Genomic DNA, 26006 nt, shown 5'->3' with positions numbered 1-26006 from the left:
GCAGCCATTTCCCATTTTGTAAGTGTGCAGAATGGGATTTACATCAGCTGAGGGCCTGGTCCTTGAAACTCTTGTTCATTTTGAGATCAAAGTGTCAGCAAACGGTAAACATCATTTGTAATTTGTAGCCCTCTAAATTAAAAATAGCCAAACTGATTTATTATTAAATAGATGGGCTCTTATGGTGAGACTTTGGATGCCAAGGGACAGCCAAGTTGTAAATCCTTCCAAAATGGAGTTGCTAGCTGAAATGCTGAAAACTCTGTAATGCTTTGTGGGTACTGCTGTGTAATATTTATAATGTATCATCTCATCTAATCATATCCCAAAAAGAGAGAAAGCACGGGGGGCTGAATGGCTCAGGAAATAGGTTGGCTTGCCAGTCTAAATTATTGTTGCCATTTTGGAAACCTATCAGATGAGTTTGTTGGGTCTCAGTTAATTCCTTTTTGTCTTATCAGAGAGGCCAATGACTGAGTGATCCACAGAGACCTGTGCTGTGGAGTTGCAGTTGACGTGGCTGTCAAAGTGATGCCACTTGGGAGCACCAAATCCACCCAGAGAAAGAAGTTGCCCCTAGTGGGTTGGACTAGTGCATGAGTATTTTCATTAGTTTTGTGTTCAACACGCACTGGCAGACTGGAAGACAAAGATAGTGGCTCAATTTTTAGCTATGTTGGAAAAGTTTGCTATTATGTATAGTTGTCCCTGCCAAGACTCATGGCCCACAGGTGTTTGCTCTGAAATGCTTCAGAGCAAAACCCAGGGATGTAGTTGAGAGCAGAGCCGAGGGTCAGAGACAGAGATCAGAAGTCAAAATCAAAACCAATGGGTGAACCAGAGACATGGTCAGGAAACAGAGCCACAGGTTAGAGCAGGGATCAGATGCCAAATGCTAGAGCCAATGGGCGAGCCAGAGACATGGTAGAGAAGCAGAGCCGGGGTGTCAAGGATGTCCAAGGGCAGGAACTGTAGTGGGCACAATGGCAGGCTGCGCAGGATCAGGCAGAGGAAGCAGGACCAAGTTTGGAACGTGTTGAGCAGCCAGCAAGCTCTGGCTGCTGCTTGGTCAAGTAGTAGCTAGATTCACCACTCCACCAATCAGGAAGTGCAATCAATCAGGCAACCCCTGCCAGGATCAACTGTGTCCAGTGTGGTGTTAGGAGACTGACTCTGGTGCAGTTGGCTTTCTCCCAGGTGGAGGGGCCAGATTTTTTTTGTAAGAGCTCAGTTCTCAATTAGCCACTTACGGGAAGTGGCCAATGCTCAGTGTCATCGTTCTTAATGGGAACTGCAGATTACCTTTTGAAAATCCCCACTTAATGAAGGTGCCTAAATGAGAGGTGAGTTTGTCCAAAAAGCTGGCCTTAGTTGTGGGAATGAATTACTTTTGAAAATCTGCCAGAGTTCTTAAGACACCAGGGCCTGACTTTTCCTTGCGCTCCAAGAAGAGAGTAAGTGGAAATATTGAGCTAAAGGATACTCAGAAAATCTGCCAGCAGCTCTCCCCTGCACATGTTGGAAAGTGGGCTGTGAGCAGCTGGACTGGAAAGTGTCCTACAGCACCCACCTCAGGACTCTATGAGGGAACAAAAGCATTGACAGAATGGCTGCAAAAAGAAACAGCAAACACGACTGAGGGACATCAACCATATTTCAAACTAAGATCATCCTTAGTTATAAGGCTACAGAATTTGAGTCACAGGAAAACATCTGTGAAACAGAATTAGAAAACATCTGTGGAGCAGGATTAAAGTATGAAAGAAAAGCTGATACTCACAAGTGCTCCTGCTTAGGAAGACACAGCCATTCGTGTTATATACCGATGTAGCCAGAGTAATGGAGGTGTAGTTGTACACAGGGATAGGTGAGGAGGTGAAGTACAGTTGGAATAACAAGTCTGTAACAGTAGCACAAAAGTGAGCAGTGCAACATCTATCCCACCCAGCACTCACCACATCCTTCTTTTGTCCTGGACCTCACAATGAATTATCTCATCTGTGTAGCTCGATGCGTCTAGTTGTCCCAAGCAGCATATGTGCAGCAAGCCCTGTGATAGAGAAGAGCATTCAGTGCAGTTCTTCCCCTCCGTTGCCTGCTTTTCCTTTGGCATGCCCCACTTTCTTAGTGCTTCCTGTGGCCTGGACACTGTTGATGTGTGGAGCTGCTGTCCCTACACTTCTATGGGGGCTGCTATTGAGAGGAAATTTGTTCATTTTGTTCTGTCCAATGGTGGACTATGCACCTTTCTGTTCACCCCAGAGGCAGGCAACAGGTGGTATGATCAGGCCCTGAGGATTTTAGCAAAGGCAAAGGTGCTCTAGAAGCCAAGAGAGAGCTCCTGTTTACTCTCACTCAGTTTCTCTCTTCCTTTCTCTCTGCTCTGTGCTTCTGAGACTCAGATCACAATCGATATTATGTCAAAGGCCCAGCTCTCTCTGGAACAAGCAACCAACAGCCTGACACAGCAAAGTCCTCATTTCTGCAGGTTTTTCACAGGTGAACTTGGCTGCACTCTGCAGCTGGGCTCTGCCCCAGATAGAGCAAGGCAAGAACAGCCTGAGCATGAGGGAATTTGGTCCTGAGGGTGAATAGACACCTCCTTTAGTTGGTAGGCATAGAAAAGGCCAATCTTTTAAACAAACTAAGTATTACATTCTTAGATTCTAACTAAAGATTTAAAGATTCCGCCTAGTCCTCTGTCATGGGCCCTGTCTATGCTTTGTTTGAGAGGTTGGGTTTTTTTGTACCATTGTAGCAACACCAGTGCAAACCTGAAATGTAGATGCACTGCACCAAAGTAAGGTGGGACTTGTACTGGCGTGACTTAGCACTGGCACATTGTCTGTTTTGGGGGGGGTCGCACTGGTGCAGCTATTTCAGTGTAGGCACCTCAGTCCAAATTTCATTAATCTAGGCAAGCCCACAGAGTAGAAAAACCAGTTAAACGATCACTTTTTAATCAGTTTATTGCCCAGAGTGGAAGACGTGATTTACTGCCTTATGGCCAAAGATTTTGAGGAATTTTAAGGGGACTTAACAAAGCTCAGGGAAGTGGTGGTGGTATGGCAGATGATAGTCAGTGTTCACAAATTTAACATGAAGCACATGTTATTGGTTTTTGTATGTCCTACTAAAACAGGAGAAAGACCTGGATGTCATTATGGACAGCTTGTTAGAAACCTCTGTTCAGTGAGAAGAGTAGGTTAAAAATAAACAGTAACGGTGGGATGTGTAGAAATTGGGCTGGAAAATAATACTGGAAATATTTTAATGCCACTACATAAATTACTGCTATATCTATAGCAATGGTGCCACACGTATAGCCAGCAGGCAGGATCCAGTCCCCAGGACCCTTCCCTGCAGCCTGCCGCTTATACCCCACCCTTCAAAGCATCCAGCCTGTAGCTGCTGGCTCTGCAAATCAAGGGGCTGAGGCAAGAATGAGCGGCAGGCTCATTCCTGATTGGGCACAAGCAACTGAACCCTCTTCCAATCCGCTGGTGAGCAGAGGCTCTTGGAGCAGCCACCACAACACTGTAACCAGGGCTCAGAGGAGGTTCTTGCCCTGCTCTTGCCACCATGACAGAGTCTGCAGGACTTTGCTTCTGATCTCCCACCTTTAGCCTTCTCCTCCTGTACTCTCACTGCTCCCTATTTCGCTTACAGCGCACCACTGCCTTTAAAATGCTGTAGGGGCTGAGAGTGAGGGGAGCAGCTCTTTCTGTATCCCCATCCACCCTGGAAATGGCCGGAGTGAGTGCAGGGGAAGAGAGGGAGAAAGGAAAGTGATGGGAGAGACTGAACATTTGAGGAGGGATATTTCCCAAAGGGGCACGTGAAAGGGAAAATTTCCAAAGGCATAGTAACAGGGGGGGCAGTTTCCCAAAGAGTTAGGGGAAAGAGAGAAAATTCACACACACGTGGCAGTGCAGATGCACATGCACGGGGTGAATTAATGGGCATATGAAGGGAAGTTTAAAAATGCATTAATTATTTGTAAAGTCTTTAAATGTAGTATTTAACTTTACTCAAAAATGCAACCTACCGTGTACTTGGATAAGACTGCAAAACTAGCTCCTCGCCATTGAAGTTTTTATTCCCAGACCTTGGACTTTGAATGAAAGTGTAATTTGGCCCTCACCACAGAATGAGTTTGACCCGCTTTGTCTATACCGTGGTCAGCTCTGGTCACCCTCTCTCAAAGGACATGTGTACACTGCACTTGGGAGTTTGCTTCCCAGCATGAGTAGGCAAACATGGTTTAGCACACTAAGGGTATGTCTACACTACGAAATTAGGTTGATTTAATAGAAATTGACTTTTTAGAAATCGATTTGATACAGTCGATTGTGTGTGTCCCCACTAAGTGCATTAAGTCGGCAGTGTGCATCTACAGTACCAAAGCTAGTGTCGACTTTTGGAGCATTGCACTGTGGTAGCTATCCCACAGTCTCCGCCGCCCACTGGAATTCTGGGTTGAGTTCCCAATGGCTGATGGGGCAAAAACATTGTCGCAGGTGGATCTGGGTACATGTCAGGCCCCCCTCCCTCCGTGAAAGCAATGGCAAAAAATCACTTATCACCTTTTTTCCTGGGTTACCCGTGCAGACGACATACCATGGCAAGCATGGAGCCCGCTCAGCTCACTGTCACCGTATGACTCCTGGGTGCTGCTGGCAGACGCGGTACTGCGGTGCTACACAGCAGCATCCCCTTGCCTTGCCTTGCGGACGGCAGACAGTGCAATATGACTGCTAACCGTTGTCGTTTTCGTCCCATGGGTGCCCCGGCCGACCTCGGTTAGGTTGGTCGGTGGTGCCTGGGCAGACATGGGTGCTGCTGGCCGGCCTCTGTGACAAAAATGGGAATGACTCCAGGTCATTCTTTTCTTTAAGTTTCGTCTAATGGAGATTCAGTCCTGCCTGGAATATCATGCCAGCTGGAGGCTTCTGCCTCAGGCTGCTCTCCCAGTCAGCAGCACCGTGTGGTCGCACCTACCCCAGCCTACCCTTTGCTCCCATGGCTCATGAAGCCTGGACAGTAGTAAGGAGCAGTTCAACTATAGGCTGAGCAAGTGCATAATGGTGGTAGAATGTGCCTTTGGACATTTAAAAGCTCGCTGGTGCAGTTTACTGACTTGGTTAGACCTCAGTGAAACCAATATTCCCATTGTTATTACTGTTTGCTCTGTGCTCCACAATATCTGTGAGAGTAAGGGAGAGACGTTTATGGCAGGGTGGGAGGCTGAGGCAAATCACCTGGCCGCTGATTACGCGCAGACAGACACCAGGGTGGTTGGAAGAGCACAGCAGGGTGCTCTGTGCATCAGAGAAGCTTTGAAAACCAGTTTCATGACTGGTCAGGCTACGGTGTGAAAGTTCTGTTTGTTCCTCCTTGATGAAAACCCACCCCCTTGGTTCACTCTACTTCCCTGTGAACTAGCCGCCCTTCCCCTCCCCTCTTTGATCTCCGCTTGCAGAGGCAATAAAGTCATTGTTGTTTCAGATTCATGCATTATTTATTAATTCATCACACAAATGGGGGGATAACTGCAAAGGTAGCCCAGGTGGGGTGGAAAGGAGGAAAGCACAGCGGTGGGGTAGTTGTAGGGGCACCCCCTAGAATGGCATGCAGCTCATTATAGAAGCAGCATGTCTGGGGCTCTGACTTGGAGCGGCCGTTTGCCTCTCTGGTTCTTTGGTAGGCTTGCCTGAGCGCCTTAAGTTTCACACGGCACTGCTGCGGGTCCCTGTTATAATCTCTGCCCTTCATGCCCTTGGAGATTTTTTCAAATATTCCGGCATTTCGTCTTTTGGAACAGAGTTCGGATAGCACGGATTCGTCTCCCCACACAGCAATCAGATGCAGTACCTCCCGTTTGGTCCATGCTGGAGCTCTTTTGCAATTCTGGGACTCCATGGTCACCTGTGCTGATCAGCTCGTCACGCTGGGCAAACAGGAAATGAAATTCAAAAGTTTGCGGGGCTTTTCCTGTCTACCTGGCCAGTGCATCTGAGTTGAGAGTGCTGTCCAGAGCGGTCACAATGGAGCACTCTGGGATAGTTCCTGGAGGCCAATAGCGTCAAATTGCATCCACACTACCCGAAATTCGACCCAGCAGGGTTGATTTCAGCACTAATCCCCTCGTCGGGGAGGAGTACAGAAATCGATTTTAAGAGCCCCTTAAGTCGACAAAAATGGCTTCGTTGTGTGCATGGGTGCAGAGTAAAATTGATCTAATGCTGCTAAATTCGACCTAAACTCGTAGTGTAGACCAGGGCTAAGAATAGCATTGCAATTGTGGTGACACAGGCAGCAGATCAGGCTAGCCACCCAAGTACAAGCCCATCCTACATCCCACGTACATACTCCGGTGGCCATGCTGTTAGTGCGTTAACTTGAGCAGAGCTAGTGCTTCTCTGTCTACCTATGTTGGGAAGCACACTCCCAGCTGCAGTGTAGACAGACTGCAAAAGGATGTAGCAGAAATACAGAGTGTTCGGAAGTTGAAGATGATGGTAAGAGGAGGCACAGAAGGACTTTCCTTTGAGAAGCGACTGAAAATAGTAGGCACCTTTACTTTAGAGGGGAGATGCATACATGGGGACATAATAGTTACACAGAGTGATGAATGGTCTAAAGAAGATAAGCTATGTGACCTTAGTAGGAATCAAATAAGGATTAGATATGAATGTATGTTGAGAACATCCCAATTATATTAGTTTTTTTTTAAAAAAGAAATATCAACCTTTATGTTTTAGGTCAGAAACTAACCATTAGCAGATGAGAGACAGGAATAAACTTTTACCATGTGCATATATGGGCCCATAACTGTGCAGATCTGGGATGGGGAGGAGGCAGAATGAGATTTGCATCTTCCTGTGAAGTATCTATATCTGATGCTATTGGAGACAGGCTACTAGACAAGATAGACCTTATCCGGTATGGCAGCTCCTATGTTCCACACTCTGTACACAGTTCAGAAACATGTGTCCTAATTTTGCATGGGCACAGATGCTATTAGCTTGCAAGTAGAGTGTGGATTAATTCTCTGAAATCTAGTATGGGCATGGGGGGCTTCCTTTTTTGATCGTTATAGGGTATGAATGTTCTGTAAATCCTCGAGTGCAGAAGAAGCTGTTTGGTGACAGACATCAAATAAAATTCCTGCAAGAGCCTGGCAGCAGAATACATTTGCCTGTTTAACTGCATGCAAAATGCTTGTCAAGACAGATTCTGGTGCCCTTTCCTCAGCAAGCACCCTCATTACCTTGTGTTCCATATTGCATGGCAGAGATGGCATGTGCATCCCCACGAGCTTTTGAAGTCTTACCATATTGCTAACATACCTTTATTTTCATTTTGGCACATCTGATAAGGAGACATCACCAGCAATTCCAGGGTGGAGTCCGGGGGGAAGCGGGGGTATCAGGCAGCAAAATTCAAACCAGGAGTCAGTTTTCAAACCTTCCAGGGATTTGGTTCAAGACCATCTTAAGGTGTGATAGGGTGACACATTCCCATTGCATATGCTACAGGGTCCAGACGGTCCTGTGGAAGAAAATAATCCCACTGAGCCAAACCATTTCCACGGAGAGAATGGAAAGTAAAGACTGACAGTAATAGATACAATGGCAACGAGAGTGATATAACTGCCCAGACTGACAAAGGGGTGAGCATGGCAAGTCATATGATGCCAGTTCAAGAACATTCACATTTCTCTGTGGGGGAAATTTCTGTCTATGGTAGGGAGTTATTTAATCCAGTATTAGTGCTGTTTCACATTACCTCAGCCCCATGACGTAGTAGGGTATGTGCAGGCTATATGGAATAACATGCAGATTCTATCCAACTCCCTCTAGACCTATATAACTGGGTATGCTCATCCCTACCTCTGCATTTCCATGGGCTCCTCTTGCCTGCCTGTGTCAAACCCACGCCTTCATCCGTCTCTCGTTTGAGACTCTGTGATGAAGTTCGGATGAATGTGCTACAACAATCAAGAAGCCTGGAAGTGAAGCTGAAGCACAACTTTCCAAGAAGGGAGTGTGAAGTTTCATGGAATTAATTCTCTGTTGCATCCCTCTCACTCCAGAGTTAGATGGGGGTATGAGTGGAGAACAAAGGATGGCATATTTGGCAGTAGTTCAAGTGTGCATATATCATATAAACCCAGGAGAAGAGTAAGGGTCCACCTGGCTACATAAAGCTAGGGCTGCCACTCCTTACAACTCTTTCCTAATTGCATTATTTCCCTCTACTATGAATGCTACAATCCCTTTATTCATATTTTCCCTTCCATCATTTCTACTTTCTCTCTCCCCCTTTTTACCTTCTGTTCATTTGAGCCACCTTTTTTTCTCCCCTGTTGTCTTGGCTCCTTAATTTTCTTCTATGTGCATCGCTTTCTCTCTCTGCCTCTGTGTTCCCCTTTGCCAATTCAAAAGTTTTATTCTATCAGTTCGACTCTTTCAAGCTACCTCGTGGGCTCTCTCTTCCTTTAGCACCATCTGGCCTTTCCTGAAAGCCAGCCTCACCTCCTAGACATCCAACTTCAGAGGCTAAAGAGACAGATTTTAGAACGTGATGGTCAGCTCTGGCAAAGGAGGGGAGCAGTGGGACTGGACGGCTAGGCGGTCGGAAATGTGAAACCACTGACAAACCCCACATGTGTAGAATAGAGAACACTGGAGAAAGCTCGAGAAATCCCAGAGCAGGTAAAAGCCCAAGAATCTATTCTTGTGTCCAGACGGTGGTTTTACAGTATCTCTGCTTGTTACATTATCACAGGCTGGACACAGCTTGCACTGCTTTTTGTTCTCATTTCGATTTTGTGAAAGGATCGGATCTGTTCCATTTTGATTGTTAAATTGTTGTATTAGGTTTTATTTTATATACAGGCTTTGTCTGCACAGTGCAGTAATGTACTCTATGAGGGTGTGATTTCTAAAGTGCACGAACTTGTGCTCCAAATGCAGGGCCGGCGCAACCCATTAGGTGACCTAGGTGGTCGCCTAGGGTGCTAACATTTGGGGGGCGGCGACCGCGGCGGCTGGATCTTCGGCTGCCCCGGTCGTCGTCAGCATTTCGGGGGAGGGACCTTCCGCTGCCTAGGGTGGCAAAAAAGCTGGCGGCGCTCCTGACCAAATGGTCTGTGTAGACCCTGCTGGTGCACACCTAAAATTCCCTAGTAGTGCACTTTAATGTGGTCATGTTCAAGTGCTACAGAACTGTTAGACTGCAGCAGCAGGGTCTACATGGACCAGTTAGTTCACAACACATTTATGTGCTTTAGAAATCTCACCCTTGTAGTATGCATTGTCATGCCATGTAGACAGCAGAGAAGTGTAGAGCTAGGAGGGACCTCGAGAGGTCATCTAGTCTACTCCCTGGCACACGTTGAGGTTGGGTGTGTGCATGTGTGTGCGCATGCCATTGTGACAACATATTTAAGCAGCAGTTTTGTCATTGCTTAACTGTTTTAATGTTAATGTGTTAATGTTTGACTCCATCACTTTGGGTATTTCATGTTTTCAGTAATGCTGCCTATAGAGATACTTTGGGTTGTCTCAAAATCTTATTCAGTTACATGGTCGAGCAAGACCCTATCAAGCATTATATACTGCTCAAAATTATTCCAGTGGATATGGAAAAATAAGTAATCAAACAGGCTAGTGGGACAGATGTGTTTTATCAATATTTTTTCAAAAAATCATATTTTTGAAATTTGCTGCTAAAGTTAAACCTTTTTTGTTTCTTTTATAAAAACAACCAGAAACACCCCCAACCTCAAAACTGGAAAAATAATTGGTTTTCCTCTTCTCTCCCTTTTTCCTTTTTTAAACCTTTTGCAGTAGCAAAAGGGAGAAAAGGCAGGGAAAGGAATAGAAACCAACCACCAATATTTTGGGGGTTTTTTTTTGGGAGGGGGGTTGTTGAAAAGATTTTTTTTTGGTAGGAAAATTTTCTGCTAAAAATCCTTTTAAAAAGGCTATTTTTCATGGAAAAAATAAATAAAAAATTAACCGGCTCTACTAAACTAAAAATAGGGAAGAAATAAAACTAGAGATTTTGAGTATTTAAAAAATGGCATTATCTACCCAGCTGTGCATAGGATGGGGTTTGTGTATGAGTGCTGCAAAATGTATTAGAATAAGGAGTTTAGCACCTGAAACAAAACATCCTTCTTGATAGAGAGGTTCTAATCCATTCCATCCATTCCAGTTACTTAATCTCTCTGCGCATCAGTGAATATTTCCTTTTTTGCATATTTGGTCTGTCTTGGTTATTTAGTCCTGGAAGAGTTTACAATCTTTCTCTTGTAATGTGTGTGGAGAGCACCTAGCACAATAAGGTCCTAGGTTGGGAGATCAAAACGCTGCTGTAGTAATGATACATTAACAACTTGCATATCCCACCCTTTGCTTTCAATGTCTTGTGAGAGGGAGTATGTCTAGTGGTTAGAGCACAAGACTGGGAGTGAGGGAATTAAAGGGATCTGTTCCCTGCTCTGCCACAGAACATTTAACCCTTTCTGTGCTTCACTTTTCCTAACTGTAAAATGTAGAGTCACACCACTTTCCTATCCTTAAAGTGGTGTTATGGGAATTAATTCAGTAACGGCTGTAAAGTGCTTTGAGATCCACACATCCAAATGTACAATATAATTATACAAATGAGGCTGAGAGGAAATATCCACTTTCACGTAAAGATGCCCCCAAGCTGTGTAAACGTGCACAAATATACATCTACATTGAGCAGGGAATTTCCAGCACACCCCTTACATTCACCTTCTGTTCTATTCTGTACTACTTCCATTGGTGCATGATGTACACCTGTGGCCTTTTGTCAATATACTGGGTTTGGTCCAGAGCAGGAAACCCAGGGATTTCCTGCTAGCCTTGTCTCTTTTTGTTGCATTCTCTGTTTACTTGGCTTCAGTGTGCTCACTAGAACTGTAGCCATAGCATTTTGGAAAAAACTATTTCATCCTTTTTATGAATGTTCTAAATATAACATTGAAGCAAAACAATACAGCCAGATAAACAAAGAAGCACTGGCAATGTAAGTAAAAAATCTCTTCAGCGGGTCTTGAGTCAGCCAGTATTTTCTTTTTTTGCATGTTTTATCTAACAGGTCATTGAACTAACAATTGGAAAAAGAGGGAATGAAGATTTAATGCTACTCATTATTTTAATATATATACATTAATAATAGTCTGATTTAAACTAACGAAAACCAGGACATTCAGCTAATACTGATAGTTTCCCCTTAATTTCCCTTGGAGTGCTGGGGGCTAATATCTGTGATCTTAAATACCAGTTTCAAGGGCCCAGTCCTGCTCTCAAAGATAAAATACTAATTTCCTGAGTGCTAGTCCCTTCTTTAACCACTAGGCAATGTGTCTTCCCACAAGCCGTTTTGAAGGTAGAGTTCAGCTAGCTTGTCACAACAGAGCAAGTGAAAGTGAAGTCAGCATTAAATATAACAGTAATATTCCAATCTTAGCATACACGAGCCATTATATATTATTTTCATGCTATTTAAATAAATAACGCAAGGTCTAATCCAGCAACCCCCTACTCCAAGAAAATAGTTTCTGCTCACTTCGTATGTACACAAGTGAGTAAGGGTTTGTGGGATTGGGTCCAAAGACATTATTAAGAAATGTTACATTTCTGACAAAACACATACATGGGATTTTCAAAAGCACAAAAAATAGACCTGCCTCTGCTCCCATTAGTCAATGAGAATTTTACTATAGACTTTAGTGGGAACAGAGTTGGGCCAACATTGAAAGTGTCATTAAAACTCAGGACACCTTTTCTGAAACTTAAGTGATTGGTATTTATTTAACGTACAACCACTGTTGTATTATATCTGAATCAAGGAAATTGTACTCTCCCATTGGTTCATGGGGGCTTTAAATACCCAATTTTTTTTAGCATAAATGGAAGTTTCCATCTGTAAGTGAATCTTCTTTGGCGCATGGAATAACAAACTGTATGCTCAATTTAGAGATAAAGAAGCAGACTCTATGCCCATGCTGGTCCTTTTGTACCACTCAAATGGTGCAAAAGGAATCAGAAGCCAGCTGCACCACCCTGGCACAGGAGAATTCAGAGTGGGTGTAGAGTCGTCATATGCTTCCCTCCCTGCAGTCTCTGGCACTGGTGGCATGTTGGGCCTGGGCTAGAGGGACAGGGAGTAGATGTCATAGCCAGAACATGGTGCACTCCAGCTGCCATAAGTTAGAGCAACCCCTGGGCTGTTACAACTTGTTCTGTGGCAGAAAATCAGGGACAGCCTGACAGCCCACACTCCTCTGCTGCACCCAAAATCTGATCCATTGTTGTGTTTTCTGGAATCTCCTCCTTGCAGGAATAATGCCATTGTCTTACACACATTGTCTTGTTTGAAAAAGACTATTCTTGGGAGTCAGAAGTGGGCCCATAATTGAGACTGCTTCCCTTCATAAAGACATGGCCAGCAATGTGAAATGATTTAATGTAACTTTCTTCTCATCCGCCTACCTTATTTGTCAGCCTTCTGCTGTGGGCAGATAAGTCACCAATCTGAGCATCATTTTCATTTGAACATTTACCTGAATTAGAGCCAATATGCCAATGCTTCCTACTGACGTGGAAACCTGCTGGTAACGGAATCTAATCTAAAGTATTCTAGGCTGCTATAATCATTAATTCATCTACTTGCAATTCATTCATCTTTATTTCACCATTTACCTAATGAGGATAATAGGGAGCATCAAAACCTAAAGAATGATATTTTTTTTAAAAGCGAGCATCTGATAATAATTAATTAATAATAGTGACAACAATAACCTTAATTTTCCAGGTATCCACCCAGGAGAGTTATATTTTAATTATAGTTGCCTTGAGGACAAATTAACTCTCCTGGATTCAAGCTTGGGTTTATAGCATTCACATCATGAGAGTGAGGAGAGAGCTATCTTCATGTAAAAATAATCAAAATATTTTTTAGAAGCTCCTGCAAATGGCAGAGATGAAGAGAAGATAAATACCATGGATGATATTTGGTATGACATTGGTAATTCTCTGAGGGACCCCACAGTGTAGTGTGCCAGTGTAGATGTTCTTTGCTTTTATGAAGGTGACAGACTTGACCTGTCATGTACTAGTAACACCCTGGACAGACTAGAAATGTCACAAACTGCTAACAGTTACTACAAGAGATATACCGGTAAAAGCTTCAGTTTGAAAAGCTGTGGCACTTCAAAAAGGCTTATATTTTAAAAAGTAAACAGTTTCTATTTATCCCCTACCCACCCCCAAATGTGATAGTATATTTACCATTTTGAAAAAGTTATAAAGCGTGAGGGAGGGAAAACAATTCTAAGAAGCTCAAAGATGATACGTTAAATAAAGCAATTGCGGGAAGCTGGACAGAACGCTCAGCTACAGCCATTCTATTTAAAGGCTCTATTAAAATCCCGGGGAAGGGGAGGGGAGAGACAGGAGAATGGATCTAAAATTAATTTAGAGTAGTTGCATATATTAAATGATTCTGGGCCTAATTCTGAACTCTCACCAGTGCATATTTGGGATAACTGCAGTTAGTACAGTTTTGCTGATGTAAATGAGCTCAGAATCAGATTCCTTGTCTGTAATTTAAATTTTACCCAGGTGAGGAGTGACTGAGAGGACTTAGGCCCGGATTCAGCATCGTACTTAAGCATGTGCCTAACTTTAACTATGCAGCCAATTGAAGTGAATAGGCCTACTCATGCTTAAACTTAGGCACATGCTTAAGTATCTGGTAGATTAGGAGCCTTAAGCAACTGTTTGGTGGTCTGTGTGAAGTACATTGACGTTTCAGTCAAACTCCTAGTGTTGGATAGCTATACTTCGGAGTAAATATATATCTCTGAAATGAATCTTTAGTTGCTAATATTTAAGCCCATTAACTTTAGTGAAGTTACTCTAGGTTTGTACCACCAGTACAACTGGGTGAAATCCACTCCTGTGCAAAGGGCCATGAACCACATATGTCCCCCATTAAGCTCTCAAAATGATGTTTAAGTGGAATGTAAGTGGTGTTTGGGTCCTGTGTTGACCCTCTGCACAAGGATGGATTTCATATTCCATTTTTCTGTTCTTATAAGCCACTTTTCTGGGCCATCTCCACAGTGCAGGCCATCTCCACATTGCAGGCTTTCAGATCCATATTAGAATCCAGATCCAAAATTCACCCCTCAGATCCATCTCTTACCTCAGGATCCTTATGGCATCACAAACTACTCAAGTTCTGTTCTCATAGTTAATGGGATGCTATCAGAACACGATCATGTCTACATAGCCTTATATCTTGCACTTGCCTAGGGAATATTCTTCATATAGTGTTAAAATTGCATGGTTTCCTTGCTGAGAGAAAGCACTTTGTCTATTTGTAAAACATTCTATTATCAGACTTCATGATGAATGAGATGTTTTTATTTGTTTCCTTCCTGGCTGTCTTTATAGGATGATCTAAGGTTAATGGTGAAAGCGGTACCAAAATAAATGGTTTCATGTAGACAAATCTTTCATCGGAGCACTTTGTTTCAGCAAACTTGGAGGCAAAACAAATGAATATCTGTGGACTGTTTGCATTGATTCCTTAACTTCAACCTGAAGACTTTGGGAAGTTTCTCAGAATTTTTTTTTTCATTCCACCCCACAAAGCTCAGATTTTTCAACTGAAAGGTAAATCCAATTTTGAACAAATACTGAAGGTTTTTTTCCATCCTGAATACCCCAGAAAATTTTATGGAGGGATTAAAAAGGGGCTATGTCTTGATCCATGACTGAGGTTCCTAGGTGCTACTACGATAGCAATAAATAATAATAATAAAATGTATTGTCTTGTTCTTATTAGGCCTAGTCCACGATGCAAAATATTATTGTGTTTAAACATGATTGAGAAGAATTGCTCTGGTCTATAATGACTGCTCAATGGTAGTCAGCGTTGTCAGCTAACTTGGTTCTTTGCAAATAACACAGTGACATTTTCTAGTGAAGATAAACTCTTAGGCTTATTTTCACCAAACCTTAGTCATACTGTTTTGAGTGTTAATTAAAAGATGCACAGAACAAACCTTCAGCTGGTGTAAGTTGCATAACCCTATTGAGTTGAATGGAGCTGCACCATCTAAGAATCTGGCCCCTAATTCTCAAAACCAATGGCTGCTCCTCTGGAGGTTACTGTTGATAGTTAAGATCTCTCTGAAGCATTTGCTGGTTGCAGTAGTTCAGATTTAGACAAATATATATTTGGGATGGCTCTCACTTGTTAATTTTTCCAGGAAACTTTTCACAGTCTGTCATTCATATTTGGTCTCAAGTTTCATATAGTTATGAAGTATTTTTAAAATTCGGACTTACACTTCAGACCATGTCCTCCTCAGTTGAAGAGTTGTACTAAGATAGCATCATTAAACTAAAATAATGCTGCTGCTTCTTTTCCATGTAGTACTTATTAGTTGGCCTGTATAGAAGATGGAAGTTGCTTTTCATGAAGGATATTGAGATTTTTTGGAGTGAAACCCCCAAATTCTGAAATTCTCTGGAAAAAAATTCTTAGTGTTTCAAGTTGATCAAAACAATTTGTTTAATATTCAATGTATTTATTGTCTGTATTGTATAATATAATACAAAATGTTAAAAAAAATCAAAATGAACAGTTGTTTCCAAACAAAAAATAGAAACGTTTTGTTCTAAAATGTTGAACTTCCCCCCCCCCCCCCACAATTTTCTTCCAGAACCAAAATGTTGATTGAATTGCAAAGTCCACTGGAATATGGTTCCATCAACATTTCTCTGACCAGGGCTTGTTCTGTAGTGTAATGTGCTCTGTGGGGTGTGCTTTCTAGACCCTGAGGGTGCGCACTAAAAGCTCCGTAGTGTGCTTTAATGTAGTACTGTTTCAAACCACACCATATTAAAGTGCACCCACAGGATCTACATGGACCAATTAATGTGCAACATGTTAGGAAGCTTTAGAAATCACACTGCTGTAGAATGCACCATGTAAACGATCCCTTGGTCTTTTGGATTTGATCCTAAAAACCTAGCACCTCTCTGTTGTTCATGGGTATTAAGAGGTAAATTTACAAACTGTGACACAGCCTCAGTTTGTACACATTAATGTACCCACTTTTTTAGCAGCAGAATGAATCTGTGTACTTTTGAGTCTAACTGCTCGATTTGCAACAGGTAGCTAAAGGCAAAAGTACTATGCTTTGCACCCACAATCAGATTGCAGGCACAAACGTTGTAGGTGCAATTTAAAATGCATCCCTAAAGATGTCATGGCATTTTCTTTAATGAGGAGGTGTTTTCTCTTGTGCTCCAGAAGTGGCTGCATTTCAGTGGTGCTTCTGTATTTACATCGTTTGTGCATAGTTTGGAAGCCGTTGGGACAAAAAGCTCTTTATATATTAGTAATTATCAGGAATTCTTATGTTTTTATTTCGTACTTTCCCATACAAGGTGCTCTGTTCTGTACAGAAAGGAAATCTTTCTCTGAAAATGCTGTCTTTGGTTTGTATGCATTATTGCACCAAACGATCTTTGCACCGGTATTACAATACAACCCTACATGCAGATATTGAAATAACTGGGATCAAAATTATTATTGTTCTGTCTCACTTTGGGTCTGATCCCATTCCATTTAAAATGACCTGTGCTCCAGGTTAAATCCCTGGAATTGAGATGTGGGCCAATCAGTGGGTCCCTCCGACCTAACTGGCCAGAGGCTTGAAGTGGTGGAGAAGGATCTACTTGGTGTCCTTCAGTGAGTATCTCCGTCCATCACTGCTGGAGCTGTACCCCTTTGCTCCAGCCCCACCACGTTCCATCACCTGTTCAGGAGGGTGAGTGGCATTCAGATCAGACCCTTTGAGATGGGAGCACCTAGGAGTCAGTCAGGCACTTTCTAAAGAAATCAGTTTTCTTTTTAGGCTCCTCTTGGAGCTCTGTTCTTTAGATTAAGTGTCTTATAAAAGTTCTGTGGAAACAGGTATGTAATGGCTAGTAAAATTGCCTATAAGGTGCTGTAGGACCTTTATCATTCTCAGTTATATATAAAAAGGCTATTTTGGAAACAGGCTCCTTATAAGTTATGCACTGGTAATGCCAATCATTCCCCTACTTCCTTACAGTACACAGCACTTTCTGCATAGCATTCCTGCTTTTTTAATCTGAACTTTCTCTTCCTTCGTACTTGCCTTTTACAATAACCACTCCTCAAGGAGAAGAGCCCAGCATCTGTTTAAAAGAAATAGTTAGTCATTAGCAAAGGCTCAGCTTTTATCACTTTGTTGAAGGTTCCTACTGGTCTCCAGAGGCATGACACACTGTTTGCATTCTGTAATTTATAGGGGAGATGTGAAACACACAACCCACTTCAAATTCAGGTAGAAGCAGTTGTGCAACCCGAGCATGAAGGCCTTACTTGGTCAAATTTCCCATTGAAACCAATGCCTGAACCAGTCTGATCACTATCATCGGATAGGATTTTTGTCTTCCAGATCTGCTTTTTCCTAGGGACAACATTTGGGTAACAAATGCCTGATTAAGTAATTTAGAGATAATGAGGAAGGGAAGAAATCCTCATTTCTTATGAAAATATCAAGATTTGTTATTTATTTACTGCTTTTTTTTCTTCTTTCCACATTCCACATATGACAAACAGCATCATGGGGTGTCAGGTTAGGCTGCTTCAAGCATGTCCTTTACATGACATCATATATGTTTATATGTTGGGTAGTGGGAACCATTTATGGGTCAGGCAACAAATCAGAGAGACAATTTTCTGCAGTTTAAATAAAATAAATATATAAACACACAGGCTTGTTCTGAGCAGATGGCCAACCCACCCACCATCACATAAAGTCAAACAAGCCCACTGAATGGAAGGCAAGTTAACTGAACCTCATTAACTGGGATTGATATTTTCATAGTAAAAACGTATTGTGATACCGTCCTGGCCTCGAGAGATGCTGAGTAGCCCTCCAAAAGGAACAAGTTCAAAATTAGAGCTGATTACATAAAGTTACCCAGAACTATTATTCATCAGAGAATGAAGGTCAACCAAAGTCAAAATGCTTGCTGATATTGTATGAGTTTTGCTGAAGTTTTGTTTTAGGCGGAAAAAATAGCCCGACAATTTAGAAATGACCCCCTTTGACATTTTTGCAATGTAACTTTGATTTTTTTATGAGACTTCGCTTTGAATGTTTAATTTTTTTTGATTGTATTATACATTATAATATAAAAAATAGGTGCAATTAAATGTTTACATTTTGTCAAAGTGATTTTTTTTTCTGGAATTTTCTTTCTTTTCAAATGTTGAATTTTTGGGTGTTCATAATCAGAATGAGGACAAATGTTGAAATCTCACAGTCTTTATGAAATGGAATTTCTGTCTTCCACGGAGTTCTATTCAAAATACATTTTCCCTTTCGTTGGGATTCTCTTGAGTTCCACTGCTTTCTGAGAATGTTTGAAAGTCAGAAAACTGACTCTACAGGGTCACTCTAAGCTCAGCTCTTGAAGATAAAGCCAAGTGTAACATGCAATCTTCTGACCCTTTTTATATCTTGGTCACAGTAAACAAGGCAATTGGTTCTCAACTGATTTTAGCAGATTTCCTCATTGCAGAGCTATCTCCCATCATCTAGCTCCTCATCTGGGGCTATTCCATACCGGTAAATAGCAGATTTTAACCTCTTTCTCGGCAAAGCCCTGATTTTTCAGAGAAGCTGAGCACTTGTAGCTCCAGCTGAAGTCAACGGGAACTGCAGTTGCTCAGCATCCTGGGAAATCAAGTCTCAGGTCACAAGGGTATTAGGCCAAGATTAGAGCAAAGTTAGAAATGGTTTCTCATCCTGTGAAAATGTTTGATATTTTAATACATTTTCCTGTCCTGAATCAGGACAAAGAGTTAATTTTCAACTGTATGAACCAAAAATCTTGGGGTGGGGGATCAGTAAACATCAATTGAAACATTTGCTTTGATAATTTCAAAATGTTTCATTTAGATTTCAACCCTGTTTCATTTGAATTTTTTTAAAAACTATAGTTAGCTTACTTCTTTAAAAGTACAAAAGCAGAAAACTGGAATTTTTCATTTAGAAAATGTTGAAACAAAACATTTTGACAACTTTGAAACTTTTTTGAAAGTTTTCCAATTCAAAAAAATAGTCAAAACCAGCCCTTTCCATGAAAAGTTTTGATTTCAAGGAAATAGCATTTTCCAATTAAAAAGGTTTCCTCAAAAAAATTCCCAACCAGCTCTAGCCAAGATTTTCAAACTTTTGAGTGCTCTGCTCCCTTGAAAATCAAGCAGGTCCTAAACATCGACATAGGAGTATAACTTTAGGCTAATATTGAAAACCTTTGCCTTCAATTATTTACTTTAAATTAATACCATTGCTATAAAAATATTTCAAATGATTTTTCACTCACCAAATCTTTGTATAGAAAAGTATCTCTAAAAGAAGCCAATCTATTTTCCTTTTCTTTCCTCACTGAATTGTGGTATCTTTGGCATGAACTCATCTCCAGTTTATATGCACTGTAATTTATACTTTTATTTTCTGGAATACATTTTTAATAGTACAGTTTTTGATCTCCCAAGATTCCTGGCAATGCCAGCAGTCATTTCAGTTTTCCTCTCTTTGAGAGACAGGTAACATCCCATCTATATTCTCATGTGGCCTTCACATTTCTGGGAATGTCACACTTTTCTGGCTGCATCTAAGCTGACTATTGTCACTCTGTGCGCTGTATGTAGTAGACAGCAAATATCAGTGCTATAGAGATCACAGATGGTTGTCTCTGTTCTGTACAAGGAGGCAAAGAATTTTCGTTTCTTTTGTGAGTCGTAGCTTCCTCAAGTGGATTGGACAAAACCAAAACCCAAGAAAAGAGAGTACTATTGTTTTGTTGGCATAATGGTGATAGATGGCACAAACATAGATTTTCCTTTAAAAGGGTTGTTTAGTTACATTATTTGGAGGTAGTGAAACAAAAATACATTGGAGTGCCCAATACATCAAGTAGAAATGCATATATTTAACTTAAATAGAAAAAGTGAGTTTAATATCAGGAAAGACTGCATTATTGCTCAGTCATCCTAGACAGAACAATTGTTATGGGGAAGTAAAATGATCATAGGGATAAAATCCAACATATTTCACACTCACAAGTTTTCAATAAGCCAATAAAAAAATTCTATTAAATTTTTATACTGAAAGTCAAATCTGATGTATTTTTCCCTCATGGTATAACAGGGCCTTCTCTTGCTCCCAAAGAAGTCAATCTGAGTTGACTTAATGGCCCTTAGTGCACAGACTACCTTTTCTGTAAGTGATCTCTTGATCCCTATAATCTTGTGTCAGGATGTAGTAATGGAGTAAAAGTTGAAACGTTTGCCTGAAACTATATATGCAACTGAATCTAAAACAAAGCTCATCCACCTATAGTATATTACACTTGCCATTTATTTTGATTCAGCTTGGCTGGGACTTGGAAGAGGAGGATTTGGACGGGTGTTAGTAGTTACTGGAATTAAGCCTTTCTTACTTCTCATTTCTCTCCTCCCATCTTTCTTTCTTCTCCTTCAGCTGTGGCAGTAGTATTTAGAGCACATTTAAAAAGAAAGTGCTTGTTCCAATTTCAGGCCATTATTTTTTAAGTGTCAGCTAGTACACACTTGTAGTGCACTTCCCAAACTAGAAAGATGTGTGTCGATAGCTAAATATGGTTGGTGTTTTTATATAGTGTCAACCAAATGTAGTTTTTCTAAAGAAAAAAAGCATTTATGGTCAGATTTCACATTGCATGTGATAATCGTTGAACTGTTCCTCAAACAATATCTATCACTGAGGACAGTTCTGCTACAGCAGAATAACTCTATACTATGGAATGACTCTGAGGGTCCATTTTTAAAAAGATGCCTCATCTCGGCTCCTACCCCTTTCCCCCCTGAGAAAAGTCCACTGCCTAGGCTTGAGAAGCCTTTTCCAGTCATTCCTGCTTTCCTCCTCCCATCATAGCCTGATCAAATAAAAGATAAAGGGCTAACTCTTCGACTGATGTAAATCAACTTCGGTTGAGCTATGTTGATGTACAACAGCTGAGGATGTGGCCAAAGATTTTAAATGGAATAGAATCTGGCCAGAGCCTGAGTACTGTAGGAATGAAGACATCATCCCTGAATTTCCCCCAATGGAAATGAGACAATTGACAGAAATTTGCAGCTGAGATTAGACATGAACTACAAAAGATGACGTTCTTGTTGAGAGACAACAAGCAGGTTATGACTGCTAAACATCTTACTCTTTTATTTCCATTTTCATTATATATACGGTAACCATTAGTAATGTCATGTAATTTAATGTGTAAACAGTATGTAAATACCTCTGTTTTCTTAGTAGTTTTAAACCCCATAAAATAAAGCCACATACACCTATAACTATATCTAACTGAGGGGCAGCTATCCCTTGTAAAATACCATGAGCCCCTGAGGCAGACAGCCATTACAATGCACTGACCAGACACATAGATGTAACCCCTGGGGAGGATCTGAGCAACACCTCTTCCGCTATGTGCATGCGCGCACACACTTTTATTATTATGTTGTGGAGGTCACCCTTAAATGACTGCAGAATTCATGCAGTTTCACTTATGTCCCTCCTTCCCCAAACAGAGTCTAGAGTTTAGAATCTCTCAGGGGATGATAAATTGCATGTGTGTCAGGTTTTGTTTTTTTCCCTCCCTTTACAGAAAGTATTAGCATTGCAGACAACTTTAGAGGATGTTAAGTCTTGGCTTGCTAAGGGAGGCTCAAAGATACTGCAATCTGGTCTCAGTATAATGAGCCCCTTTGTTATATTTAAATACTATCATACTATCCTATACACAGCAAAGTGTTGGGATGTTTTATATTAACAATGCACCAGCACTAAAACCTCAGACAACTCTAAAAAGGCACTAATTATTATTATTAGTGTTTTACACTAACAATAAATGTCAAATGGAACCCTGCAAACAAATAACTACCTGTCACTAAGTGAATGAAAAGCAATCTTAGTAAAGTGAATTAAAACCCAAACAGACAATTCAACAGGCAAGCACTGCGAGGGTGGCTTAGCTGCATGGTTGATGCAGCTCCTGTTATAAGAAGAGCAGTATGTCCTTGGCTGTGACAGTCCCAATAGGCCTGTCTTTTCACTGACACATAGGCCACCTGGTTAGTGGGAGGTGTATAAGCTGATATCAGCTGAAGTGCATCAGCTCTAAGAGACACTTAGTCATGGTAAATGGAAATTGGATACCAGTGGGGATTTAGCTGTTTTATTTATTGTATGGCTGCAGTGCTTTGGGGGTTTTATCGGTGAAAAATTAAAGTTGGACAGTAGAGCATGTATTTGTTTTGGTGACATATTCCTCTTACATTTTTCAAAGGACGACGAGTGTGTCTCCCAAAGACTTATTTTTATAAACTGTACATTTTATTTTTCAATCTTCATTTATCTTTGATATCTGATTGACATTTTCAGGACACTCTAATCCTTTTTGCTGAAGGAAGCTCTGAGAGTGGCAGCTCTGGCAATCAGCTTCAGAGAGCTCTTCACCGTCTGCTCTTACAACAGGAGTGAGGTCTATGACTTAAGAGCTGAAAGGAATTAAGATCTGGTAGGGACTAGAGGCCGACTTCCTAGGTGTCGGGAACTGCTTCTCACATGGTCCTCTGCTTAATAAAGCCAAGGTTCTTGGGGCTTCTTGATTGTAATCTCCCAACTATGTAAGGCTGAGTAACCTCACTGAACTGAGCGGAGTTACATGAGTGAAAAAATGGCACAAATGAGACCCCTTTGTCCTTGCAATTCAGAGCAGGAGTTTAATATCATATCCAGTAATAGGGGTGCACATATTTTTAAAGCCCAGGTTGATTAGCCAGGTCTCTTGTATGGGTGGGAAAACATGGAAAGTTTGATTATCAGTCCAAGAGAAGCACCCAAAGGTTTTTTAAGCTTCCCTGGACCCCTTTCATCCAGAAATCAGGCTGAATACCTCACAAAAACCGATTCCTTCACAAAATGTCTTGTATTTTTTGCTCCTGATTTGAGCCAGACCAGTAAATGTAGATGTATATGAAAATGAGAAAAAAATGTACAGATTTTATCAGACAAGATTTGGTTTGAGTTGTGGGTGAAGGTTTGGGTTAGTTCTTATTTTAGCTGAATGTCTGGCACACACAGAGTGGCATATAGTTTTTAATGTATAGTTAACAGCTGGGCAGCAATTCTGTCATGTACAAAAATGATACTCTTAAGATACTGGCAGCTCACGCTAAGAAATTTTGCCATGACCCCACCAATCACCATGCATCTTAAATAGAGGGGCTATTAGACTGATATCTGATAACGTATAGTCCTCATAATAATATTGCCAGTTCTCTGTGGTGTGGTATTGTTCTTCAAAGTTCAATAAAGGGACGCAATGATGGGAAGGTACAAGTGTCATAGTGATGGGTCAATTGTAGAAACGTGTGGGCTTCATTTAAAAACTCAGCCAAATTGCACCTTAAAGTTTGCCAAGGCTCATAAATCTTTCAGGCAAATGTGGGCTGCATTTTGCATCAATCTCCTCATAAGCGATGAGGAGGGATTTATGACTTTGGCCTGAAATGATACAAAATGTGACAATTTCTCTTGGTTTTTCTTTGTTTTTGTCTAAGATTTGTTTTTAGCTCTGGGGGTTTGTTCAAATTCAAAATTACAAGTAAAATGTAGCAAATGAAAACCCACATGAACTGAAATTATAGTTGGTGTCCACCCATGTGAACTGAAATTATAAATAAAAGTTTGCCACGTCCTGGGTGAAATGAAGCTGCTGACTTTTGCAGAAGACAAGCAGGAGTTATTCAGTATGAATCTCTCCTTTGCTAGCAAAACCTTGAGTGGGCTCTCAGGCCATACTCCTCTTCTAGTTGCAACATCCTTACCCGAGAGCCAGGAACTAGCAAGAGGATCTACTTTGAGAGAGAGAAATTCACCTCATGAGGGAAAGAAAAATACAAATAATGGAGGACCTGTAAAAAGGGAACCTCTGAGAAGTAAATCCTGAGGGAGGACTTGAGTGTGGCAGGGGAGGTCACCCTCTTTGCACCAGAGACAAATTAGGACTGGTACACAAACGAGGGGATATAATCACCTTTCCATGAAGAATGACTGTTGAACTGAGACTGCACTAAGAGTACAATGCACAAGTGAAAACATCCATGGTACTGTTATCCCACAGACTAGGAGAAGTGTGTGCAATGTGGCTTTGACAAGCTCACAAAGCTAGTGTGGCTGTGAAATGTAAAAAGGTACCCAGAACAAGGCTATCGGTGAAGGATGCGCAGCCCTGCAACCCCTGCCTCTGCCTTGCTAGGAAATGGAAGAACAATGGGACCGGCAAAAGCAAACCTCATCCCTATTATTGACCAGGGAACAAATGCAGCTATCCTGTTCGCACCCTCAAGTAGTCACCACTAAGAATTCAGGCAAGGACCCCGTCTACCTGCCTTCATAAAGCGTAAGCCCACCTGTGCTCACCTGTAGCTATATTTCATAGAGGTGACAAATGAACAACAAAGTGGATACAAACTCTTACTAAGCAAAGATATTGGGTCAAATTCTGCCTTCCTGCTCCCAAGTCAGTGGGACTGGCATGCATGTATCAGAGGTCATTTGTTTTTAAGATGGTGAGGGGAGAGACGTTCAAAGAAGAGGGCTCATAGACAGGATTATTTTTCACTACAGAATTTTTTCAAATTTTCCCACCAGGCATCAGCAGCTCTGTAAACGACACTGTCTATTTTGAGTTTTATTTAGATTAACAAATTCTACACCCTCGCATACAGAAGCAGAATAGAGTGAAAACACAAGCTGCCCGACAGAGCAATATCCAGTAAACATTATGCTGCTCAGAGAGATTTGCTGTTTAATCCCCTCACAAATGGACTTGTTCAGCCAAAAGATGTCAGATAGCATCTTGCTAAAGGCAATGGTGCCAGTGGAGCTTGTTTCCAAGTTCATGCAGCTGATTTTTCCCCCCTACATTTGTTTTAAATTAGGAGTATCAGCCTTTTGTATCCTACGAATATCTGAACGTACATACATGAAATAGATGGGCTTTAAAATGATGGACATTCTACTGTATCCTCTGAGCAAACTGATTAACAGGAGCAGGAGCACTTGCTACTATCCTCTGTTTAAAATAAAACTTTATTGTACACATTTGTTTTCAAATAAGTACTTTTATTGTTGTTTTTTTTATTTACTTATTTGTGCGACATTAGTTTCTGGAGTCCCTAATGAGGGCATATCTACACTGCCCCACAGGGCGGACTAAGGGGATGTGAATAGCAGGGCACGTCAAAGTGTGTGCTGTAACTCCCCCGTGTGGATGCTCTGGGCACAAATTTAAAGGTCCTTAAAGGTCTTGTTGAAGAGGACTAGATGGGTGCGAACTTCAGGTCTTTAAATTCACTCCTGCAGCATCCACATGCAGGAGTGACAGTCCAGCACTGCTATTCACCCCCTCCTTCCCAGTTCAAACTGTGGGGCAGTGTAGACATGCCCAGAGATTGGAGCAACATTTTCAAAAGATCCTAGGTTACTTAAGAGCCTAAGTTCCCTTTTCAAAAGTGACTTAGATGTTTATGAACCTAAGTCCCATTAACATTCAAGGAGACAGACGGCTTACATACATGACAAGTTACTGTGCAGCAAGCTAGGGTGTTACTCTGCTCTCAAGTAGGAGTAGAGAGGTTATTTTACCTCGGGATTTGGCAATGGTGTGACCACTGCTGAAATACTGTGTCCAGTTCTTGTGCCCACAATCTAAGGGTGTTGATAAATTGGAGAGGGTTTAGAGAAGAGCCAGGAGAGTGATTAAAGGATTAGAAAATCTACCTTATAGTGATAA

At 41.5% G+C, this 26006-nt stretch overlaps 2 long non-coding RNA genes across 2 annotated transcripts in view; both read left to right on the top strand.

Annotated features, from left to right (window-relative positions):
- Positions 1-26006, top strand: part of LOC120379766 — a 117693-nt gene that overhangs the window by 8589 nt on the left and 83098 nt on the right. The gene's annotated exons all lie outside the window — the stretch shown is intronic.
- LOC120379770 lies at positions 14517-24722 on the top strand. Its single transcript, XR_005587578.1, has 3 exons — positions 14517-14726; positions 22589-22724; positions 23981-24722. It is a non-coding gene; the product is annotated as an uncharacterized LOC120379770 (long non-coding RNA).

Source organism: Mauremys reevesii, linkage group 13, assembly GCF_016161935.1.
Source record: "Mauremys reevesii isolate NIE-2019 linkage group 13, ASM1616193v1, whole genome shotgun sequence".
NCBI lineage: Eukaryota > Metazoa > Chordata > Testudines > Geoemydidae > Mauremys > Mauremys reevesii.
The sequence above is the reverse complement of the archived record's forward strand: the minus strand, read 5'-3'. Positions and strand labels throughout refer to the sequence as shown.